The 25,656-nt window shown below is 34.4% G+C and overlaps 1 protein-coding gene and 2 long non-coding RNA genes across 3 annotated transcripts in view; 2 read left to right on the plus strand and 1 right to left on the minus strand.

The window, feature by feature from the left end:
• Positions 1–25,656, plus strand: part of LOC111512688 (uncharacterized) — a 50,011-nt gene that overhangs the window by 3,738 nt on the left and 20,617 nt on the right. The window lies entirely within an intron of this gene.
• LOC111512687 (uncharacterized) lies at positions 11,685–24,283 on the plus strand. The gene is made up of 3 exons (XR_002723109.2): positions 11,685–17,039; positions 23,231–23,467; positions 23,521–24,283. It is a non-coding gene; the product is annotated as an uncharacterized lncRNA (long non-coding RNA).
• LOC141487126 (uncharacterized) lies at positions 18,669–21,860 on the minus strand. Its single transcript, XR_012468214.1, has 3 exons — positions 21,071–21,860; positions 20,685–20,760; positions 18,669–20,008 (listed from the first exon to the last, which is right to left on the minus strand). It is a non-coding gene; the product is annotated as an uncharacterized lncRNA (long non-coding RNA).

Consider the following 25,656-nt stretch of genomic DNA (forward strand, 5'->3'; position numbering starts at 1 on the left):
AATAAACAAGTATGTAACAACTAACGCTTTAAAAGTATAACATGAAAGTAAAACAATAAACAAAAATGTTCGAAAGATAAAATCAAAATTTTACAAGAAATCGCATATAATAGCTGATTCTCAAAACAAAAATTATTTCATTATCAACTTGTAAAATGTTATATATTCTCTCATAAGGTAGAATGACAATTTACACAAAACCTCAATTAGATTATTTAGGTTTGGCGGAAATTCTGAAGTGATTATTTGAACTTGCCTGGCCGGCGTACTATTTTTTGGCTACAAACCTGTGTGTACGAATGTTATGACATTTACGCATATCAAAAGGGATATATATGGTGTACTTTATTAGCTTTCTTATATTGTCCCCAAGACACAAAAACAATAAGACAAATATTTCAAAATTAAAATGACATTGTCTCTATAAACCAACATGGGGGTTAGTAAAAAATCTAGATTGACTCACGATACTACACTGGGTTCTGGTCTCCCTTTCTGGTACGGTATCCGTGTGAAATACTGATCTGTTCTAAGTGTCGCCAAAAGGAAAACAACAGTTAACTCACTGACTGTAATTTATCGTAATTACACTATATCAATTTCCTCCTTCACTATATCAATTTCCCCCTTATTCCAATTAACTTCTTGGTTCAAACCGCGGAACTGTCCCGATCGCAATTCTCTTTCGCTCCTGTCGACTGCAACTATCTTTGGCCAATGTCTTCCAATTTTCACTTCTCAATTAGTATTCCCAAGTCCCCAAATGTGTCCCTAACATTCCTCTCTTCTACCGTCCCCTGATTGGTCTGATATCATTATTCCCGAATTTTTGCATAACCCTTCCTAGTCAAGAAAGACCTATATCTTCTTTTTCATTAGTCAGTTCTTATTGTAAATAAATTTTCAGGCACGCCTATTCAAATATGGTCGGACTTGGAGTCGATTAAGCTAATTTACAAAAACTCCTAGATTGCATTTTCGCGTTCCCAGTATTATAACTCATCAACTGTATTCCTTTGTTTAGTCTATCCTGAACGTAAATATCCTTTATGATGCCGCCAACGTTCAACAATTATAAACTGAATTAATCTGTTGGAAAAGTATTGATACCGAAAAACCGGGTGAATAAATTTAAATTTTTCGTTACTGTCGCAATGGCAGTTATTACAATTGAATGTAAATCTTATTTAAAATAAAATTTTGTAAATAATTGTAAAATGAATGAGTTTAAAGTAATTTAATTCCTAATTTTATCTTTTTAGGGCTTGACTGAAACCTTTTTTTTAAGTTTTCATTTAAATTTATTTTATATTTCTCAGTTTCCGCTAGATATATTTTCTTAGTCTATTAATTTAACTCAGTGCGTCATTGTTACACGAGCTGGTGCCAGTTAATTTCGAGCAGTCTGATTCTTCTATGAGGAGACCTTCTATTGATGTGACCCTACTTAAGACCACGTACGCTTGGCCAGCAGCGAACAACTTTGGGCCCAAATACACAACGGCGTGGTCAATCTTACTATCCTGTATTTTACGCACTGTGCAAGCACAGCATAGTACTATTGACAACATTCTGCGTTCAGCGGTGTCGTACTGTATTTCGCTGGAAATGTCACAAACTTTGGTTGAATCAGGCGAATCCCATCTTTACTTCTTTTTCTCTAACCTTCTTTTTCTTCTTTGTGTTGTTGTTTTTTTATTTCCCATAGTGTTCCTACGAGAACCGAAGAAATATGAGGCACATAGAATAATAATGTTCTAACTCCAAACAAGTAAATGTCTAATAATTAGGCTGATTATAAAAATTCGAATAAAAAATTCAACAAAATTTTTTAACATAACGTGAATGTTTATTCTTAACCAATACAGTAAAACATAAGTAGGTTTTATAACACATCGAGAATTTTTGCAAAAAAAAAAACACCTTAAAACTAGGAGGCCAACAAAAAATGTGGACTTAGACCACTATAAATCTGAACTATTTTGTTTAAGTTGGTCTAATCATAAATCATTTCATCGTCAGAAGATCTATCTTCCACGTTTTGTTGAGCAGAACCTCGGGTGACTGTCTCAGTGGGCAAGTTTTTATAAAAATTATGGTGTAGGGGTGGTATGTAGGGCAGCAGGTCCATCATGTCTTTCTTCTTTGCAACTGTCACAGTTCTTCTTGTGTGATAAACCAGCTAAAGTGATATCCATTCGTAGTAGTTTTCCTATTGGTAATCAAATTTTCTAAATTTTTCGTGCTTGAAAACTCTTAATGTTGAATTTCAGATACTACAAACTTGTGCCTTTCGTTTGGAGTTATTAATTATATCTATCCACTCATCTGAATGATAAATCATGCCATGGCGTCTGCTTTCAGACTCTATTATACCAAATTCGCAATCGTTAGGAAGAAAAGAATGTCCAGATACGAAAAATTTAAGATCTATGACGTTGATTTCAACTTCTGGATCTTGTACAAGTTTTAGCAGAGATAAACTCATCTTTATATTCCGATTCTGACCTGTACAAGAATCTGAATAAGCAATGACATGTTTATGATTCTCAGCATAAAGCTTTAAATGCTTTACTAAACAAGTTGCAATGTGTTGAGAACCGCGCCAACCCAACAATACATGTAACCAGTATTGCTGTTGAAGGAATGTATTCCCAGATTATACAAATACAGATTTCTTTTGTAGTAAGCCACATACGTTGTAAGCTTAGGAAAAGGCAAAGCCTTTTGTAAATCAAATACTATGTATGCTTCTGCAGCTTTCTTTGAATCGTTTCATAAAGACTCTCTCGCCGATTCTGCTTTCCGTAAATACAACTCCTTTTGAGCTGAAATATTTTTTTTGATAACTTCGTTGTCGGCACCTTTTAGTTTTAACTCTAGATCATCGCACAACTTGCAGATGTCTTGAGGAAGTTTAAAATGCAAATTTAATTTGGTATTGAATACCTGATAATAGTACTCCAATTTTTTTGGTTCAATATTGTGGGTTTGACATTCCTCTACATATAGATCATACATCTTCTTTACAGTTAGACCGCTGTTTAAATACTTTCTATTTGGATTTTTAATTCTAGACTAATGGCTTTGATGAGCCGGAAATGTTTTTATATGCCTCACAATATCAGAATCGTCCAACTTTCTAAAGCCTGTAGTACCTCTTAGCTCTTTGCAATCTGAGGCTTCTCGTTTCGAAATGCATCTGTGCAGATGGCCGTTACTCATTTTAAATGTATCAAGAAAATATTTCTTGCAAACTCTATGTGTTTTATTATTAGTTTTCAGCACGTATTGAAAATGGGTATGCTTTCCTAAACGAGATCCATTTTTTGGGCGTTTTCTATTTACAGGTGAAGCTTACTAAACCAAAAATGTAACTATTTTGCGCCACATAATCGCTAAGCCTCCAAAATGATTCAAACGCGTTTTGTCTTTCGGTAAATGAAAATAAATCAATACACTTCTTTCTGCAGTTGCAGTCAATGTTTTCGAATTGTTTTGCGTTTATTTTTAACCCTATTTTAGAAATGTACTCTTTTCCAGTATTTCTCAGTATTTTTTTTATTAATTTTCCAATTTTTCTCGTTCCTCGATCGTTTTTTGCTTTTGATTTTTGCAAGGCCACCTGTAAATATTTTAAAACCTGTAAAATATGTATTATTTGAGATATTTTCCCATACTTGTGGATGGCTGGGGGTCCTGCTCAACAACGTCAAATCTATAATACCAAAAACATGCATTAAAATTGGATTGACAGTTTTTATACTTATCTTAAGTTATGTTTCCATAATTAACTCAAAATTGAGTTAAATTATGAAAATTAGACTTACCAGAAGATTCTCCGCTTTCGCTGGGTATATATTCAGACCCAGAGTCATAAACATACAAAACGTTCTGCAACGTCCGGTTATTGCACGTAATAATGGTCTAACTCCAAAGCTGTTCCAGTATTATTCTGAATACAATAAGAGTAAGATAGTGCCATCTATTGACCAGAAACTGGAGTATGGAGTTAGACCACCTATATAATGACAGATCAAGGTAGAGTGATACTCTTTAGATGACTGGCGCCAATTTTCAAATTATTGGAGTTAGACCATTATTATTCTATGTGCCTCATTTCCGTCAACCCTTCCAGAGCTTCGTTTAGAAGGGTAAGAGCTAATATACAATAGGGTTCGCCCAGGTGCCCTGAGGCGAACCTGACAGTGTTGCATATCGTGAACATGCATTGTAATTGGGACTGTACCAGTATGTGAAATTTTAGCTCAATCGGACAACAGGAAGTGGGTCAAATTCAACTTGGAAGATTCCACCTTCACAAACAAACATAAATTCAAGTCAAGTTAAATAAAAGCTTTTACAAATGTATCGTTTTAGTTACGCAAAAACAAAAAAGAGCAGAGCTCGAAACGTGACAATTTCTGTCAATCGTTCTTAAGCCATACCACACATCGTTTGTGGTGCGTCAGTCTCTAGCAGGGTCCTCAAATACACATCCTGGATTACTATAGGCCCACCACTTCGGAGCTCATCTTCGAGGCTAAAGTCTTTCTAACGAAATTTCGCAAACCCACGTTGAATAGTGCATTCATCAACACTGTCATTGCCAAATGACTGGTTAATTTTTCGAGTTTTCGACAGCGATTTGGTTCAATTTGAATTCGTAGAGAAAAATTGGCCGAAAATCGTATTATTTGTTATGATTAAATAAATGTTTCACTGGTAAACTGAGTTTTATTTACAACTGATTACATTAGCATACATGTGCAAGTCATCATATACACAACCATTTCTTATCTACAACTAGGTTAGTTTTCTTCTTCTCTTATCTTAACAATAATGACAAATAAGCTTTTGGCTATAGGTTAATAGTATCAATGGACAATATTCTCAACAAATCGGTTAAGTGATGATAGCCGTAGACATTTCAATTCCTCCTGATATTCATCATCCTCCTGATATGCATCATCCTCCTGATATTCATCATCCTCCTCTTGAAACTATTATACAATATAAGTCGAACTTCAGTGCGTGACTATTTTCGTCTTGCCAATTTTAAAAGTATAGGTACGCCAATGTTTGGAATCAATGGATTTGGATTGGCTTCTTCAAGGAAAAGAACTGTTGGAAATGATTTATACTTTTAATGACGCTTTGTATTCGATAATTGAGTTATTTATTTCTTTAAAGAAATTTGTTATTAACAGATTCCCACATTGGTATTCCTCTCAAGTTAAGAACCTTGGTCAGCGATAAAACAGTTGCACATAGGATTCATAAACAAAACATAGTTCTCCAAAACTATGTAATATTTAGTCAATTAAGATCACAATGCAAGATTATATCTAGAGAATTCCATTTGAATTACATTCATTCGGTTGAAAATAATGTTAAAAGCTTCTGGAATTTTGTTAGAATTAAAAGATCCAATAACACCATATCTTACAATATGCATCTTGACAACTCTTTTGCCTCCTGTGGTAGTGAAGTGTCCTGTTTGCTAAGCACTTTTCATCAGTTTACACAACTTAAAATCTAAATCCTAATTTGGATGATTTTAAAATTGAATCAAAACGTAACGTCTCTTATCACATTTCAATTTCAACCATTTACGAGAAATTATCCAATCTTGATATGAAGAAAGGTCCAGGTCCTGACATTATTCCACCCATTTTACTCAGAAATTGCAGCTTCGTTTTGTCTCACCCTCTATATTTTCAATAAATATATCCAGTCGGGCGTGTTTCCAGGTTATTGGAAACAATCTTATGTCACCCCAATTTACAAATGGGGTACTAAGTCAGACGTTAATAATTACAGACCGATATATATTCTCAGTACGATTCCCAAGATATTCAAGAACATTCTGGCAGTTTATTACCTTACCTACGATTGCTCTGGAATCATGACTGAACAAGAATAATGTTTTTATGCTGGGAAATCGACTGAATTAAACTTAGTTACCTATTCCCACTTCTTGCCGGAATCTTTGGAAAAGGGCTGCCAGATTGATTCTGTGTACACTGACTTCTCTAAAGCGTTTGACAGGGTCAACCATAACCCCTTACTCCAAAATCTCAACAGATATGGTGTAGGTGGAGTACTATTGGAATGGATTAGTAGTTATCTTACGAATAGCACTCAAATGGTTAGAGCAAATTATCACTACTCCACGTTATTAGAAGTAACCTCAGGTGTTCCTCAGGGGTCACACCTAGGTCCCTTATTATTCAGTTTATTTATTAACGACATTATTCATTGCTTCCGGCACGGCAAAGCACTATTATTTGCAGATGATTTAACACTTTTCCTAATTATTGAAACCTCTTTGGATGCCCATAGACTTCAGTCTGACCTTGACAATCTATCAAACTGGTGCTCCTTAAATGGCATGGACTTGAATGCCACAAAGTATCATGTCATGCGCTTTTATCGATCCCATGTACCTTCAACCACTTTTGATTACACTTCAAATGGTCATATCTTGGGAGTCTGTTTATCAAATAAAAGACCTTGGGGTTGTTCTTGATACCACCTTGAGCTTCAATCTACATATATCCATGGCTTTCCATAAAGCCAGGAAAATGCAAGGGTTTATCAAACGGCTAACCCACGAATTAACTGACACAACTGATATTAAAGCCCTTTATTGTTATGGACCCGAGTAGACAAATAAGAGCCATACATTGTTGCCAAAGTGGATGCTCCTTCAATAAATCAAAGTTGAAGAATTATTAGGAACATACTTGATGAGATCAGCGCTACACACCATTTAAAGCTAGTAATTTTAAGTGAAAATCTCGAAACGAATAATTTTGGAAATTATATATATATATATATATATATATATATATATATATATATATATATATATATATATATATATATATATATATATACAAATCAAAAAAAAACAATTAGTGGACATAACACTCCAAAAAGGGGGGGCAAACCGCGGACACGTGTTTCTGGCTATTGGCCTCATCAGCGCGGTGCAGCCAAGTGTAAAGGTGGGCAACACTTGTTTGCCGAAAGCAGGAAACAACACATATGCACGGAGTCAACAACAGGAGCCAACCGCACATTTGTGGTTCCAGTTAATAGACCTAGAATTCCCAGGCTACATCTAACATGACCACGTAGGCAGCTATAGCTACCTGCGTGACATCCGGGTCCAGGATATAAATATAGACAAAGAAGATTTTATCGAGTGTGTATGATATACAAATAAAAAAAAAACAATTAGTGGACATAACACTCCAAAAAGGGGGGGCAAACCGCGGACACGTGTTTCTGGCTATTGGCCTCATCAGCGCGGTGCAGCCAAGTGTAAAGGTGGGCAACACTTGTTTGCCGAAAGCAGGAAACAACACATATGCACGGAGTCAACAACAGGAGCCAACCGCACATTTGTGGTTCCAGTTAGAAGACCTAGAATTCCCAGGCTACATCTAACATGACCACGTAGGCAGCTATAGCTACCTGCGTGACATCCGGGTCCAGGATATAAATATAGACAAAGAAGATTTTATCGAGTGTGTATGATATACAAATCAAAAAAAAAACAATTAGTGGACATAACACTCCAAAAAGGGGGGGCAAACCGCGGACACGTGTTTCTGGCTATTGGCCTCATCAGCGCGGTGCAGCCAAGTGTAAAGGTGGGCAACACTTGTTTGCCGAAAGCAGGAAACAACACATATGCACGGAGTCAACAACAGGAGCCAACCGCACATTTGTGGTTCCAGTTAGAAGACCTAGAATTCCCAGGCTACATCTAACATGACCACGTAGGCAGCTATAGCTACCTGCGTGACATCCGGGTCCAGGATATAAATATAGGTTTGCCCCCCCTTTTTGGAGTGTTATGTCCACTAATTGTTTTTTTTTTATTTGTATATCATACACACTCGATAAAATCTTCTTTGTCTATATTTATATCCTGGACCCGGATGTCACGCAGGTAGCTATAGCTGCCTACGTGGTCATGTTAGATGTAGCCTGGGAATTCTAGGTCTTCTAACTGGAACCACAAATGTGCGGTTGGCTCCTGTTGTTGACTCCGTGCATATGTGTTGTTTCCTGCTTTCGGCAAACAAGTGTTGCCCACCTTTACACTTGGCTGCACCGCGCTGATGAGGCCAATAGCCAGAAACACGTGTCCGCGGTTTGCCCCCCCTTTTTGGAGTGTTATGTCCACTAATTGTTTTTTTTTGATTTGTATATCATACACACTCGATAAAATCTTCTTTGTCTATATTTATATCCTGGACCCGGATGTCACGCAGGTAGCTATAGCTGCCTACGTGGTCATGTTAGATGTAGCCTGGGAATTCTAGGTCTTCTAACTGGAACCACAAATGTGCGGTTGGCTCCTGTTGTTGACTCCGTGCATATGTGTTGTTTCCTGCTTTCGGCAAACAAGTGTTGCCCACCTTTACACTTGGCTGCACCGCGCTGATGAGGCCAATAGCCAGAAACACGTGTCCGCGGTTTGCCCCCCCTTTTTGGAGTGTTATGTCCACTAATTGTTTTTTTTTTATTTGTATATCATACACACTCGATAAAATCTTCTTTGTCTATATTTATATCCTGGACCCGGATGTCACGCAGGTAGCTATAACTGCCTACGTGGTCATGTTAGATGTAGCCTGGAAATTCTAGGTCTTCTAACTGGAACCACAAATGTGCGGTTGGCTCCTGTTGTTGACTCCGTGCATATGTGTTGTTTCCTGCTTTCGGCAAACAAGTGTTGCCCACCTTTACACTTGGCTGCACCGCGCTGATGAGGCCAATAGCCAGAAACACGTGTCCGCGGTTTGCCCCCCCTTTTTGGAGTGTTATGTCCACTAATTGTTTTTTTTTTTGATTTGTATATCATACACACTCGATAAAATCTTCTTTGTCTATATTTATATCCTGGACCCGGATGTCACGCAGGTAGCTATAGCTGCCTACGTGGTCATGTTAGATGTAGCCTGGGAATTCTAGGTCTTCTAACTGGAACCACAAATGTGCGGTTGGCTCCTGTTGTTGACTCCGTGCATATGTGTTGTTTCCTGCTTTCGGCAAACAAGTGTTGCCCACCTTTACACTTGGCTGCACCGCGCTGATGAGGCCAATAGCCAGAAACACGTGTCCGCGGTTTGCCCCCCCTTTTTGGAGTGTTATGTCCACTAATTGTTTTTTTTTTTTTTTTTGATTTGTATATCATACACACTCGATAAAATCTTCTTTGTCTATATATATATATATATATATATATATATATATATATATATATATATATATATATATATATATATATATATATATATATATGATAACCAAACATAGATCGATTGTAATTACTACTAGTAAAAAAGTGGCTTGAACCCGAACATCTTAGAAGTAGGTGGGCCAGTTCATTCCATTCACACATTCCAAGGTGTTTGATAAAGTTAACCATACTCGTTTATTACAAGTACTTGAACACATGGATACAGTTATCTCAATAATCGGATACAGATAACTCGAGTTAACGGATTTTAATCTTCCGGAAGTTTAGTACCATCCGGTGTTCCCCAAAAATCTCATTTGGGACCATTGCTGTTCAATGTTTTTATGGACGATATTCAGTACCTACTGCTTTTCTAATGCAAAATTCCTACGCTTAGCAGGCGATTCGAAAGTTTATAGAGAAATCGATTCACCAGACGACTGTGTAGAATTCCAGAGCAAGCTGAACCATAATTTTCACTTGTAAATTTTTAGCCTTAAATTCTATAGTTACTATAAATCAATTTCCACTCAGTAATGTAAAATACTTGGGTTTACTCCATCTTGAATATGTATCTTCTGTATGGAACTTATCATATGCAAGCAACATCAATATATTAGAACAAGTCCAGAGAAAATTCATGAGATTGGTCGCGTTTATATCCAGAATTATTTCTGAGAACTACATATATAACACTCTGTAACAGAAGGTTTACTAAAAACTTGACGATATTTTTCAAAAGTATTAATGGCATTGCTCATTGTCCCTAATTGCTATCCAAGATTGAACTTTCAGCATCTCCCAAATTTTCCAGAAGTAACAGAACAAATCAGTACTTTCATTCCTTTCTGCCACGAACTATAAGAACGGCAAATAAAACTGGCCTCGATTCCTTTACTTGTTTCTGCATCAGAGTCTGTTTCAGAGGCAGCTTAATTCAGTGTGGATATAGTTTCTGCGAACGTTTTTCTAATAGAACATTCATCCCAGTTCATTCATATGTACATGTCTTTGATTATTGGTTGTATTTTTTCAATTTGATAAATGAGGTATGTATGCGGTAAATTAGACATTGTGTCTAATTCACTCCATCGATATAGACTAGCACCCAAACTTACTGATTCTCATTTATTCCCAAGTAACTTCCAAATGATGAAGGTTAGATTAGACAGTCATGTTTTCAGTCATTCGGTAGCTACAGTCAGTCGCTTATTAAAGCGCCTGACGTTCGCTTTTCTCAGGTCGAGTGGGCTGAAGTCGGAAACTAAGGGGTTCATCATGGCTTGCCAGGATGGTGTTGTCAACACCTTAGTCTACCGCAGTCGCGTGATGAGTATAAGGGCCCCTGACACAAGGTGCAGGGCCTGCCGCGAGGCGCCCGAGACCCTAATGCACTTGCTATCAGCATGTCCAGCATATATGCGGTCTCGGCCTATATCCATCGACATAACGCGGCCTTAAGAGTGCTATATTATCATCTAAGGCACTCTTACGGTACTGACGAGACACCGGTGTTGTCCTACGCTCCGGAGGATATTGAATCTGTTGTGAGGAACGAGAAGTGCCGAATTTATTGGAACTACTCGTTCCCCACCCTCAGGCTCATACAAGCTAATAAGCCTGATGTAGTCCTTCTCGACCACCAGAGCAAAACGATATTTGTCGTTGAGTTTTCAGCTCCTGGCGAGACGAATATTGTCAGAAAAAAGGAGGAAAATCGGATAAAATATCGAAATTTTCTCTTCGAACTTCGCAGACTCTATCCAGATCACTCTGTCAAAATGGTTGTTCTGATTATTGGAGTCCTTGGTGGAATGATGTCCTCTCTACTCTCGAATATTAAAATCATACCGGCTTGCCGCACTAAGGCAGAAATCTTGACCGCACAGATGCAGAAGGCTGTCATTATTGGATCACTGCGCTTGCTCAGGGCACATGATTCTCGGACCCAATGATCACTTACCCCACGGTGTGGGGAGTGGTCATTGGTTGATAATGCTGGCCCGAATGTATCGGGGCTTCGGGGGATAGGGCCTGACCAGCGCACACTACGGTGAAAAAAAATTATTAAACCACTGTGGTATAATATATACATATGATACGTCAATTAAAACAAACCATTTACCCTCAGTACATAGTTGAAATGAAGTATAAAAAAATTTGTCAACCTATAAAAACGATATGTAGTAAAAACACAAAAGAATAAAAATATGAACATTCTTACAAAAGCAATTGTCAGTAAGATATATCTTATATTATAATAATAAAATTAATAGTAATTTATTTTCGTCAATGGGTACAATCTGTACATATGGCAGGTTAATTAAAAACAAAAAGCATACTATTATAACACTAATAAATAACATTTATAATATTCACATTAGACTTATTCAGAAAATAACTACATTAAATTATCGTTTAGGTATTCCTGGCGACTGCATAGTAACACTTTTCAATGGGCAAGGATTTAACAAGGTTATAGAACACATTTTCAGATTTCAAACTCTTAATCGAAGTTGACAGTTTATTATATAGGATGATCCCATTATATACGGGTGATTTTTGGAATTTAGCTGTCCTGTGGAGGGGTATTATCAATTGATCAGCATGACGTGTATAAAAATTGTGAGAGGATCCATTAGTTGTGAGAGTTGTAAGATGTTTTCTAATAAAAACTACACATTTAAAAATATACAGTGCTGGGACAGATAGCAATTTCATTCCTATGAACACTGGTTTAAAACTTTCACGATATTCCATGCCAAAAATTAGTCTCAGAATACGTTTCTGTCCTGTTGAAATCCGAACCGCACCCCCAAAACATGATGTTCAAGAAAATATGTGAAAAAGCCATTGCATAATAGATGCTAATCAGACTTTTCTGATCTACACAGTTTTTCATCTGCTTTATTGAGTTTCTTGCAGACACTATCAATATGAGAGTTCCAATTAAAGGCTTCATCCACAATTGTTCCTAAAAATTTTACTTCTTGTGACATATCTATTTCATCAATAGAGAATACTGCATCTTGAGTATTATCATTTCTGTTATAGAATTTCATTGTCACTGATTTTGAGGTGTTCAAGACTAGTCGGTTGCGTTCACACCAAGAAGTGAATTCATCGATAATGTTACTAATTTTGATCACCACGTCGTCCATAGTCCAGTGACTGTCATCTGCAAACATCGTTATGTGGCAGTCCCTCACATATTCAGGCAAATCATTGATAAATATAATGAATAATAATGGTCCTGAAACTGAGCCCTGAGGAACGCCCAGTTCAACAGCATGCTCATTTGACTGACATACAGCGCCTCTCCATATAGGAGCCTTACCATCTTAATACATTGTTTGGAAGACCAAGTCCAATCAACTTATTAGACAGAAAATTCCATGACACAGAGTCGAATGCCTTTAACAAGTCAGAGAATACACTTATAACAAAGTTACCAGCGTCCAAGTTGGAATATATTTTGCCGAGAAAGTGATAGGAGGTTGTTCCTATGGAACGATTTTTCCTGAAACCATGCTGGTTGTTACATAATATGTTGTTGATTTCTACATACTCCCTTATTCTGGAGGCTACAATTTTCTCATATAATTTTGAGAGCGAGCATAGAGAGATCTGTCTATAGTTATCAATCTCAGCACGATTTCCTTTTTTAAATAGGGGAATAATTACCAAAGCTTTTTTAAATTCCTTTGGGAAGTACGCTTGAATGAAAGATTGGTTCATCAAATAGGTAAGTGGATCAATTATAGCACTGATTATATCTTTAACTGCAATTATTGATATTTCATCAATGCCTGTCGACGTCTTATTTTTCATTGATCTAAGAGCGTCATATATTTCAGATTCTAATATTGGGCTGTTATCAAAGGGGTGTTGGATACTGAAATTCCTACTACTGGTGCAGGGTAGGGTTAAATTCTGTCCAAAGTTGATGGCTATGATAGATGTAACAGTGTTTGAGAAGTACTGAGCAAATAATTCAGATGTATTTTGCACATTCCCAACTGAGTTTGAATTATAGTTTAAAGTAATGCCCCCCTCCCCAGCATCAAAATGCATTGGTTTCCCTAGTTCGCTATTTATTATTTTCCATGTCTCCTTCGTTTTGTTGGTTGCATTCCCAATTTTTTTTTTTAGAAAAATAGTTAATTTTATTCTGTTTGATTGTTCTTTTATGTTCTCTCAATCTTATTTTATATGTAAGCATGCTTTGGGCATCGATTTCTTCATAACTGGTGATCAGATAGAACATTTCTCTTAAGCATTTTCCTTCTTGAACAACATCGTTAGTTATCCATGAGTTTTTAGGCTTCTTAACTTTACTTTGTTTTATTGGAGATGATACATCAAAACACCAGGACAGAGACTCTAGGAAAAAGGCAAAGCCTTTTTGTATAGACATATATAAAATTGGACACCACTTTATACCATTCAGTCCAATTCGAAATTCATTTATATTATTTGGATTAGCTATTCGTTTCATTATTGATTTACTAGGGTTGCATGCATTTACTCTCTTAGAAATATCTGTCTTGAGAATGACCATATGCGATAGATGGTCAGCAATGTTAGGTTGGATAAGCTTACAATCATAGTTAGCATCATGTAATGTAGTGACCATATAGTTAATACATATTTTACTTGTCTGACCATTAATGTTAGTAAATATCCTTGTTAGACCGAACATATTATTCTTTAATTGAAATGAAACAAAGAGGTCTGTCAGTAATTTAGTATTGGTTGCATTCGCTAGGAAGTCAATGTTGAAGTCCCCACAAAGAATAATGTTATGAGATTTTTTCTCTGCAATTTTTAGTGTCTGCAACAAACAATCGAAAAACAAATATACATCACTATTTGGAGGTTAATAAGCGGTTATGATAACAATTTTTACACTTTTACCTTACAGTAGATACCGCATATTTCTATTTGGCACTCAATGGATAGTTGTTTTATTACGACAATTTCCCTGAATTCAATGTCTTGTTTTGTTAAAATACAAACTCCACCACGAATATGATCACTTCTACAAAAAGATGCTGCAATCATATAATCAGTGAAATAAACATTATTAAAACAATCATGACTGATCCAATGTTCAAATAGACATGCTATGTCAATATTGTGAGTTTTTACAAAGCATTCTACCGAGTTCAAATTATTCAAAAATCCCTGAACATTAACGTGGCATATTTTGGTCTGAAATAGATATTGGTACTACTGGTCTTATTGTCAATAAAGCTATTGTGGACAGATGTATTAAATTCTGGATTGATATTCATAAGATTCAGGTTTTTGTCATGGGTTCTCTGTGATTCACTAAAAAAGATTCATTTTTATCCTGGGACCTTCTGTCAATCCAGGCTGCTTAAACGATGTCATTAGTATTAGGTTTGTAGTCAAGCATTACAGTTTTTAAAGCGAAACAATTGTTTGGTTCTCAGAGGGAATTTTTTATATTCTCAAGAATAACAGATTTACTTTCTTTTGCCTGGCGGTCAATGAATATTTTTAAAGAACAGTTACGATTCTTTAGTCTGAAGTTTTTGATTCTGTTGTTCAGTATATTTATTAAGATTTCATCATAAGATGAGTTTCTCTCAGGAATTATCAAGATGTTAGTGACATTACCCAGAGGCAATATTTGTCTTAGTGCTAGATTTAAAAGGCGATTATTACTTACATGGCAAGTATTGAACATGACAATAACATAATCATCACTACCAAAATTTATAGTTTCATGAAAAATGTTTTTAACCAAATCAGCAAGTTCTGCGTTGGAGTTGAATATTTCTTTTACATGGTATTTGGATACGTCTATTGATTTTTTTAGTACAGAAGGAACATTTTTTGTGTATTCATCTCCAATGACCAGTAGTGTTTTTGCAGCTGGAGTAGATGCTTCTTTGCAAGTGATAATACACTCTTGTCTCTGAATTGTTTTTGGAAGCACTTCTGCTCTGTCATCGCCAGCTGATGCCGTAATAGTAGTAGAGCATTTAGTAATCACTTTGCTTTCATCAACTGTTTGTTCAGCGGAGTTACCACCAATATAAATGTCGTTTATTTTTGTTACCTCAAAATCAAAACTCTTCTTAAGATTTGTCTTCTTACCAGGTACTTTCCTTTTTTCATTACTCTTTTCTCTAGCTTTAGTTTTGCTCTTTGTTTTGTTGATTTTGCATGATTTTTTTTTACTTCTATTTGGTTATTAATTTTGTGTTCGAAATTTGCAGATTTCTTCATATCTCTGTTTAAATCACCCTGTATGTTTGTGTCCCCAATGAGACATTGCCTGTTCTAGACTGTTTGTCAAAACATACATCGTCTTTTTTGTCACATGGAATTCCTTTGGTGTTTTATCCATGTCAATGTCGTGGTAATGGCATATCGATGTTCCTATGTTTTGTTGCTTTTGGTCAGTTTGCGTTTCAACAGTTTTTGTTTCAATCACACTATTTGTTACTTTTTGTTTCAAAGATATGACTTCGATCTTCAATTCACTGATGAGTTTTTGTTGTTTGTTTATTTTGTCATTTAATATAGTTTTCATCTCAAGCGCCTCACTAATTAATTATCTTAGTTTTTCCTTCGTTCAATTTATTTATATGATTGATTTTCCAATTTCCGTCTTCAATCAGCTCAGAAAGTGTTTGTTGTAGAATGCTGGAATCGGGTTCGTCTCAGTTTCACTTACATATTCGGTTTGGCAGCACACTATTTTGTTTCCGCCAGTAAAGGTAATGTCCTTCTTTTTCCTTAAAGCACACTGATGATCTTCAAACAAGACTCAACCTCTGACGGAAGCAAGAAACTCTTTCGAAGGTTCGAAATAGATAAACATTTCAATCTAGCAGACCACTATTATAATATTCATGCAGTCATTGTTCACTGTTGTTCTGGCGTTGAATTTGGTCATTATTACGCCTTGGTCAAAGACGAAACGGACTGATTTGAGTTTGACGATAGTCGTGTCAGGAAGTGTTCTGGTGATGTATGGAATCTATTGGAGCCTCTGGAGACGCCCTACATTTTGTTCTATGAGAGAGAGGACTTTGGCAAATCAAGGTCTTCAGATGATGTGGTACTGCAGGTTTTTCCGGGTTTTTCTGCAGCTGAAAAAGCAAATGCGCCACTGGAATCAATGAAGTCGCCTCGGAGCGCCAATTAATTTTCATTGTTGTTTTCATTTTCATCGTTGTTTTATAATTTCTAGCAAATCAACTGTAATATAAAAAAAGAAAAAAACACGACTGGACAAATGAGATTCATTGAGGGGTGGCAGATAACAATTTCGGCATTTCTGCAACTTTGGGAAAACCTACATAGTGAAAGACACTCCTATATTGACAAGGAATATAAATCAGGACTGTGGAAAATTATTTTGATCAACTTAGAAATACTTGTGGAAATGCCAGAAACCCAACTCCTATTCAAATTACCAGAGCTTTCAAAAACACATTTACTCTTCAGTATTTCACACAGGCAGAAGGAACTAACTGTCTAGAAGATATTAGTGAGATTCTATGTAGTATTACAGATGCAGACATAAATAGAAGGAAGTTTCTTGTGGAAGTCCAAAAAATCCCTATAAAAAACTTTGAGAGTAGGGACAAATGATTATAGAACTCTAGCCACTCCAGAAGGCAACAGGTTGGGCTATGTTTGTGGATATTTTTTGAGAAAATGTTTAAGAAAACATTCATGAGAAGATAGTATAAATTTTGTCACGGCAGCTAGTACGACACTGAATGAAACAAATGTAAGTATATAGTAATTTCAAGGCATATAGTAATACAGTTGCCAAACAGTTTGGAAGTTTATACAGGGTGTAACTAAATAAGTGTAAAACATTTAAGGAGGTGATTCCTCATTCAATAATTCACTTGTTATTAAAATGGCATAGACAAATGAGGAAATGGCTGATATGCATTACGTTTACGGTCTGTCGCAGGGGAATGGGTTGGAAGCATCTGGAAGATATGCTGAAATGTATCCTCAACGGCAACAACCTACTACCAGTATTAGAAAGATTGCTTTCCAGCTAAATGTTGGTCATATGACGGTATTTCGAATTTTAAAGGAACAACTCTTATACCCTTACCATCTGCAACGAGTACAGGCACTGTTACCGCGAGATTTTCCGAACCGTCTTGAATTTTGCAATTGGATGCTGGAAATGATTAGAAGAAATTGTGACTTTCTTAAGACGATAGAATTCACAAACGAATGTAGTTTTTCTCGGCACAAGATTATTAATTTTCATAATTACCACATAATTACCACACTCTGCCATGAGTTTTCGTCGAGTGTAGACGCTATTTTTGCAGCTCTGGCTATTTTTTAATTTTTGGTGATAAAAACAAATAGTTTAAAAAAAGAGCCGATAGTGGAGTGTTTATTATAAAGAAATACTTTTACATAGTTTTCTGCCGAAACTGTAAGTTTAGTTCTTTTATTAATTTCTTGCATCAATTGAATTGAATCAAAAAAATCTTCATATAAAAATATCGAAAATGGTTTTTACTGAAAGACAAAGAGAAGAGATAAAAAGATTGGTTAAAGACATATCGAAAGAAGTGTTGCAAGAAATGCTTCAAAACAAGAAATTCGTTGAGGATATATCCGAAACATTAGCTGATAAACTGTCACAAAAATTATTACAAAAAGTTGAGAATTTATCCTTGCAAATAAATGAACATTCAAATAAAATTAGGACTATACAAGGGGAATACGAAGAGTTGTCCCTAAAAGTTGAAGAATTGGAACAGAAAACCAATAACTTCAAATTAAGGTTCTATGGTATTAAGAACGAAAATGTAAACGAATTGAAAGACAATATTCAAAATTTAATTGCTATGAAGATCGGAGTGCCTGATGTACAAATAAACTCTTGCTATCGGATAAATAGTAAAAAAAATAGAAATAAGGATCCTGTTATTGTTGTATTTGATAGTTTGAAGCAGCGGAATTCCGTCTACTTTAATAAAAAGAAATTGAAAGGTTCAAAGGTAGTCATAACCGAAGAATTGACAAGAAGCAAATACGATTTAATGGTGTTTGCTAAAGAAAAACTTGGAAAAACGAATACGTGGACCATAGAGGGAAGAATTTACTCATGGATAAATGGCAAAAAAATCCTTATTCAGAGTGAAGAAGATGTAAGAAAGTTATGTTGAGCCAGGGCAGCGACCTGAAAATTGTTTATATATTTCTCATTATTTCATTATTTTTAGCATAATTTATATATATATTTTTTTTCCTAATTAGGGTAGACAATTAATTAATCTTAAAGGACAGTAAAGAAATAGAGAGAATTGGGGATGGATCAGTACATTAGGGATGTTAGAATTAAAACTTTAGATACTTATACTGTATATAATATTGTAGAATATGAGGATATTTTAACAAAAAAAAATTGCAAAAATTCATTCAAGGTGTTTAACCACAATATACGAAGCATTGCAAAGAATATGGATGAGCTAGAGATTATATTAGAACAGTTCGAAAATAAATTTGATGTAATAGTTTTAACTGAAACGTTTAAGGTTCAAAATACAGGTATTTTTAAATTAAATGGGTATAGTTTAATATATAATGAAGGTGATATAAACAAAAATGATGGCGTGATAATATACATATGTGATAATTTAAAGTACCATACCAATATCATAAACATTAATCAACTTAAAGTCATTGAAACAAATGTAACTGTAAATAATGAAAAAATTATTCTTACGTCAATTTATAGACCACCATCTACTGATATTAGAGAGTTTTTAGATAGTCTTGGGCGGTATTTAGTGGCATCAAAATTTCTTACTGATTATCATTTCATTTTGGGTGACATTAACATTAACATATTAGATGAGGATGATCAGTTGGTGTCTGACTATTTGAACATACTTTATGAATTTGATTTTGTTTCAACAATAAATGGAATAACAAGAGATGCTTCAGGAACTTGCTTAGATCATATTTTTGTAAGAAGTAAAAATTATGAATTATCCAATAATTTGTGTGCCCCCTGTATTTATAAGTCTGCACTCACTGATCATTCATCGACAATTCTACATTTGCAACAGGGTGGCATTGGGAAAGACTATTCGGGACAGCAAATTCAAAGTTTGTATACGAAAACTATAAATTATAATAACTTAAAACATTCTTTAAAGCATTATGACTGGACTACATTCTATGATATTCAAGATACAAATAAATTAGCTGAAACTCTTATGAAAGTAGTGAAAACAAATATAGATACTAATACTCAAAAAATTAAAATAAATGCCAAAAACAAACATCGAAAACAGTGGGTTACAAATGGTCTGGTAAAATCTATAAACAAGAAAGACACACTTTATAAAGAACATAAGAAAAACCCAAATGATTTATTTAAAAAACATGAATTTATTAATTATAAAAACAATTTGACAACACTGATCAGAACAGCCAAACGTAACTACTACCAAAATAAAATTGATGCATCTAAACATAATTCAAAAATTCTGTGGAACACTGTAAATGAACTCACAGGCAAAACAGAAACAAATAACAGTATAACAGAAATACATAATGTTCAAGGAAACTCTATCACTGATTCTTTTGAAATAGCTACGGAATTCAATAACTATTTTTCCAATGTAGGACCAGAACTTGCTAATAAAATACCGCAGACTTCAAATTGTAAACATTCTTACAAATCACTACCCCATTCAATTTTCTTGGAACCTGCAACAGAAGAAGAAGTTATTAACACCATAAAATCTTTAAAAAACAAAAAATCACCGGGTTACGACGAAATTACCGCAGAATGTTTGAAGGAAATAGCAAATGAGATTGCAACACCACTGTGTTATTTAATAAACAATATTATTTATAAAGGTGTATACCCTTCTTGTTTTAAATTATCAATTGTAGTCCCATTACATAAAAAAGGAAGTAAAACTGAAGTTTCCAACTATAGACCTATCTCCCTGATTTCTAACTTTGCCAAAACATTTGAAAAAATTTTGAAAATTCGTATTACAAAATACTTAAATAAATACAATTTAATATCAGAACATCAATTTGGGTTCAGGGAAGATAGGTCAACACAAGATGCAATCTCTTTTCTGACAAGCAAAATTTATAAATCACTAGATACAAACAAAAAATCGTTATGCATTTTCTTGGATGTTGCAAAGGCATTTGACACAGTGTCTCATAATAGGATGTTGAAAACTTTACAGGATTTAGGTTTCAGGGGCAGTGTTTATAATTTGATGGTAAGCTATTTAGCTGGAAGAAAGCAAAAAGTCAAAATAAATGATAAATTAAGTGAAGAAAATTTAATAACATATGGTGTGCCGCAAGGTACGGTTCTAGGGCCTACTCTGTTCACCATTTATATTAATCATTTACTTACCTTGAATACTGAAGGTTCCATTATTAGTTTTGCAGATGACACGGCTGTTTTTTATCAGAGTGAGTCATGGGCTGACCTACAACAAAAAATTAATCAAGATTTTATTCACATTATAGACTGGTTTGATTATAATTTATTAACTGTTAATTACTCAAAAACGTGCTTTGTTCCATTTAGTTGTTATGAAAATGGTTTACCAGATTTTAATGTTGTACAGTTACATGTCAACAATAAAATAATAGAAATAAATAGAGTTAGATATATAAAATATTTAGGTATAACAATTGACGATACTATGAAATGGAATATACATATACAAAATGTAATTAAAACATTAAGGCCTATGCTATATAAAATAAAATTTCTGAACCGATACTTAGACTTACCTGTGATAAAGATTGTATATTACTCTCTGGTTGAATCTAGGCTAAATTACGGAATATTGGGATGGGTGGAGCCGCAAACTGTCATTTCTCCAAACTTGAGACTCTACAAAAAAGATTCCTAAAAATAATATTTAAAAGAGACATGTTGTATCCTACAAACCTTCTTTATCAAGAGGCTAAAATATTTGATATTAGTCAGTTGTACTACATACAGTTAGTGTATTTTCAATATAAACACAAACGTCACGATTATATAGACCACGTACATAACACTAGAAATAAAGTAAAAAAATTGATCAAAACAGAACTGACACTCAAAACAATTGGTCATCGAAGTCATTTGCATTCAGCTAGTCGAGCCTATAATATACTATCGGAGTCCATTCGACAGGCAGAACATTTTAAAAAATTTAAAAAATTAATTAAAAAATTCGTTTTGGACGAACGACATCAAATTAATTTGTTACTAAGAGCCTGACGTCCTAGTAACATAGTATGTTGTTCTTTTTTTGTATTGGCAAATCCTGTTGTTTGCAATGGTTTGTAGTTCTTTTTGTTTATTATTATTTTTATTAACTACTACATAAAAAAGTTTTATTTACTGTCTAGATTATTTCTTCTGTATTTCTTTTTTGTTTGTTGCTATAGTTTATTTCATAGAATACGTATATTTTTTTAATCGAAAATTTTGGCAGTTTCACCGCATACAAGCTCTGCTTTCGCGATGTTCTCTGTTGGTGTTTATTTGTATTATTATTTGTTTATTATTAAATATTATTATTATTATTATTATTATTATGGGCTGATGAAAACCCTCACGCTATTGTCGAAACTAACCATCAAGAACAGTTTTCTCTTAACGTGTGGCTCGGAGTTATTGGGGATGATTTAATTGGGCCTCATTTTCTACCTCCTCGATTAAATGGTGAGGCATACGTTCAATTTTTAAGAGAAGTGCATCCAGTACTGCTGGAGGAAGTTCCTTTGAGCGTCAGAACGGATATGTTTTTTATGCATGATGGGGCTCCCACCCATTTTAGTCAAGTAGCACGTCAGCATTTAACTGAAACATGCAAATCAGTGGATAGGTCGAGGAGGACCACAGAACTGGCCCGCTCGATCCCTGGATCTCAATCCTCTCGATTTCTCTATTTAGGGCCATTTACAACATTTGGTTTATCGTACTCCTGTTCGCGATATAGAGGACTTAAGAAACCGCATCATCGATGCGTGCAGGGTAATCAAAGAGACTCCAGGAATATTTGTATTGAATATTTACTATGAGTTCTATAAGTTGTGTGTTTTGTTATTAATAAATTAGTTTTGTTTACTACCTTTTAATCGTTTAATGCAGGTACTAACTACAGAATAACAATAAATTCAGTTCGCAATTATGACGATGTATCTCTGTAGTTGTTCGTAAAATAATTTTTTGCTGCGAACTGGTTTATTTTGGGCAAAAAACCCAAGAGACATTTTTTGTTTAGAATGAAACAGGCTATCGGAAATAAATTTTCAAATGGTAAAAAATTAATAAGACAAAAAGTTAAATTGGAAATAAATTTCAGAGGTTGCGTTTTCCACCCCTTATAACCATGGGGTAAACCAAATGAATTACTGACTAAATGTCTTTTTGGTAGTACAAAACTTCAGGTTAATTTCAATATTATAACTTTTTCAGCGCTTGTGAAAACAATTGTTATACACATTTTATGTACCCCCTTTAAGGGGATGTATCTTAACAAGGGATGCTCCAATGAAGTTTCTTTATATGAAAGATCATATCTTTCATTCTATGAGGAATCACTTCCTTAAATGTTTTACACTTATTCAGTTACACCCTGTATATGCCTCCAGATTCATTTTTACAATGTATCATTCATCTAGAGACAGAATTTCTTGAAAATTTCAACAATTTATGTGCCACTGATTGTGATAATTTTCTTTTGGATTATTTATTTTTTTTGTGCTTTTGGACATTTTTTAAACCGGTGTAACGAGTAGACGCCACATAAGATTCTGTTTGTTTTTTGCCATTGTAGAACTTTTATGTTTTTTGAACATTTTTAAATTGAATTAAGGTAAAAATTGGAAATATTCACAGTTTTGTAAGTAAATTGCAATAATTGTCTAATCATCAAATAACCTTATAATTTTTAGTTAAAATGCCTGGTCGTATTTGTGCAGTGTCAACTTGCAAAAGAAATCAGTTGACTTTAAAGAAAAGTGGTGTTACTGATGTAATATTTCACTATTTTCCTTTTTGCACAACTTTGCAAAAAGAATGGATTCGTCGCTGCAAAAGAGGGGATACATTCATTCTCAAAAATGGATTTGTTTGTTCCAAATATTTTGCAGAAAATGATTATGAACGATACCTTGAAAATGAATTGTTAGGTAAAAATGTATTCTTTTAATTTACTGCTCATAATAAATATGTTTTTTTGTAGGTTTGCCTTTGCGTCGTAAATGAAAAAAACTGCAGTACCTAGTGTTAACCTAAGTTATCCAACAATTGATAAAGAGAGGGAAGTTTTACAGAATACAAGTCGCAATATTAGAGCCTTACAGAAAAAACACAGTGAAACTATCAGTATGTTACTTGAATCAAATTTGGATAATTTTAAACCATCCACATCTTAAAGTTGCTCTTTTCCTCATAATATTGTATCTCCTCAACCTCAAGCTGATCAACAAAATATCCAAGGAGAATAATAAAAAATAAAAACCGTATCATGTATTTTCTGTCAGATAAATAAAAAAAGTTGTTACACCTATAAACAATTTATTACTTATATATATTTTTGATTATTGAGCGTTTATTATAAAAGATGGAACAAAAAGTTATACATTTTTTTTAGATAATGCTATTATTTAAAACAAAGTTCATTACAAAATTTTTATGGGAGTTACAGTTTTCACGAAAATAATAAAAACTGATGACACCTCTTACTTTTAAAAAGGGAAAAATGGCTCGCCCTATCATCCACAAAAAAAATTTTTACTTAGTATCAATCCATTTATATTAAGTATTTAATCCTATATAAAAATAATATTTTAATAAGGAATTTACATGAATTTTGTTTATTTTAATTTAAAAGTGCAGTACCGAATCAATCCAGAGTCACCACTGTTACGTCACGATATCACGTGACGTGTCTAACAAAATCGCAAAAGTAAGCAATCCTGTACCGTCCATAATCGTTGGTTGGTTGTGGGTATATATTCATTGTATATTTGTATAATTTGTATATATGTATATATAGATATATATATATATATATATATATATATATATATATATATATATATATATATATATATATATATATATAAATATATATGTATATATCTGTATATATTCCCGAAATTATTAGATGTTCCCATATCTAATGATATTGGTTTCCGAGTGCAATTGTTGAAAAGGGAAGGTGTTAGATATCGGATCATGTATAAAAACAAAGGTTTTTATTGTACATTTTTTTACATGAGCTACCGACTCGTGGGAAACGGAGTTCAGTTGTTGTTTGGTTTTGGAATTAAGAATATATGTGTAGTTGTGAGCCGGAAGCGTTTTATTTCATTCTAATATATAACAATCACAAACGGTCCGTGGGATGTCTTAATAACTGGACGTCAGCTCCCATGCGGTTTTTGATGGTTTTAAACAAAGCTGCTCAACCTTTTTAACAGTCGGGCTAAACTGTGGTTTCAGAATTCACGACGGACCTCTGACAATTCCTATTTCGATTACTCTCAAGACATGCGCAATAAAAACCCAATATTAAGAAATAAAATTACATTTTTGTTTATTTTGTAATATTATGAACAAACAAAGAGTATCTTATGCTAAAATTTAGCAGCTACATAAAGAAAGAAAATTGAACTTAAGCATGTATCTTCTCAAATCTAAATCTTGGGTAAGTCGTTGTTACGATCAATGTGATTTCTGCCATTGTTTGTCTTTTAATAATTTACTTATGTTAGGCGACAAATCCGATGTTGATAGTAACAAGTCATAAACATGTTGCTCAGTTGAGGATGTGCGATATTTATTTTTTACATAATTAAGGTCTGAAAATACCTTTTCACACACATACGTTGATCTAAAACTACTTAAAAACTCTAACGCCAGGTCAGTTATTGCTGGAAATTCTGCTTTTGGTACCAATTTCCAGAAATCTGCAAAATCTTCTGAAGAATCGTGTGCTTTCGAAGACAATTTGTTGGCAAAAAGGTTTTTTACCGTATCGTGATTTTGCAGTTCAACGAGTTCGAACTGCGGCAGGCAATTGGCAGGATTTTTTAATTTGGTGCGTATTTCAAAACTTACTTGCGCGGTCAATTTAAAATTCTTTTGTGGGCCACATCGTGGACCGCGGTTGAGCACCCTTGGTTTAAAACGTATTGGAAAGGTCAAAAAGCTTGAAGTGGCACGTTTCGAGGTCTGTTTTCCTTTGCCTTTGCGCAACAAAAATGATCCTTATCGTCACATGTAATAATCCTCCATGATACCCACCAAACCCTGCTGAATTTGATGCTGCAACATCGGAAGAATTACGAAGTAAACATCCTGCTTCTGAAAG

This window comes from Leptinotarsa decemlineata, unplaced genomic scaffold, assembly GCF_025532065.1.
Source record: "Leptinotarsa decemlineata unplaced genomic scaffold, Ldec_3_MD MMD2_tig00078363_RagTag_RagTag, whole genome shotgun sequence".
NCBI lineage: Eukaryota > Metazoa > Arthropoda > Insecta > Coleoptera > Chrysomelidae > Leptinotarsa > Leptinotarsa decemlineata.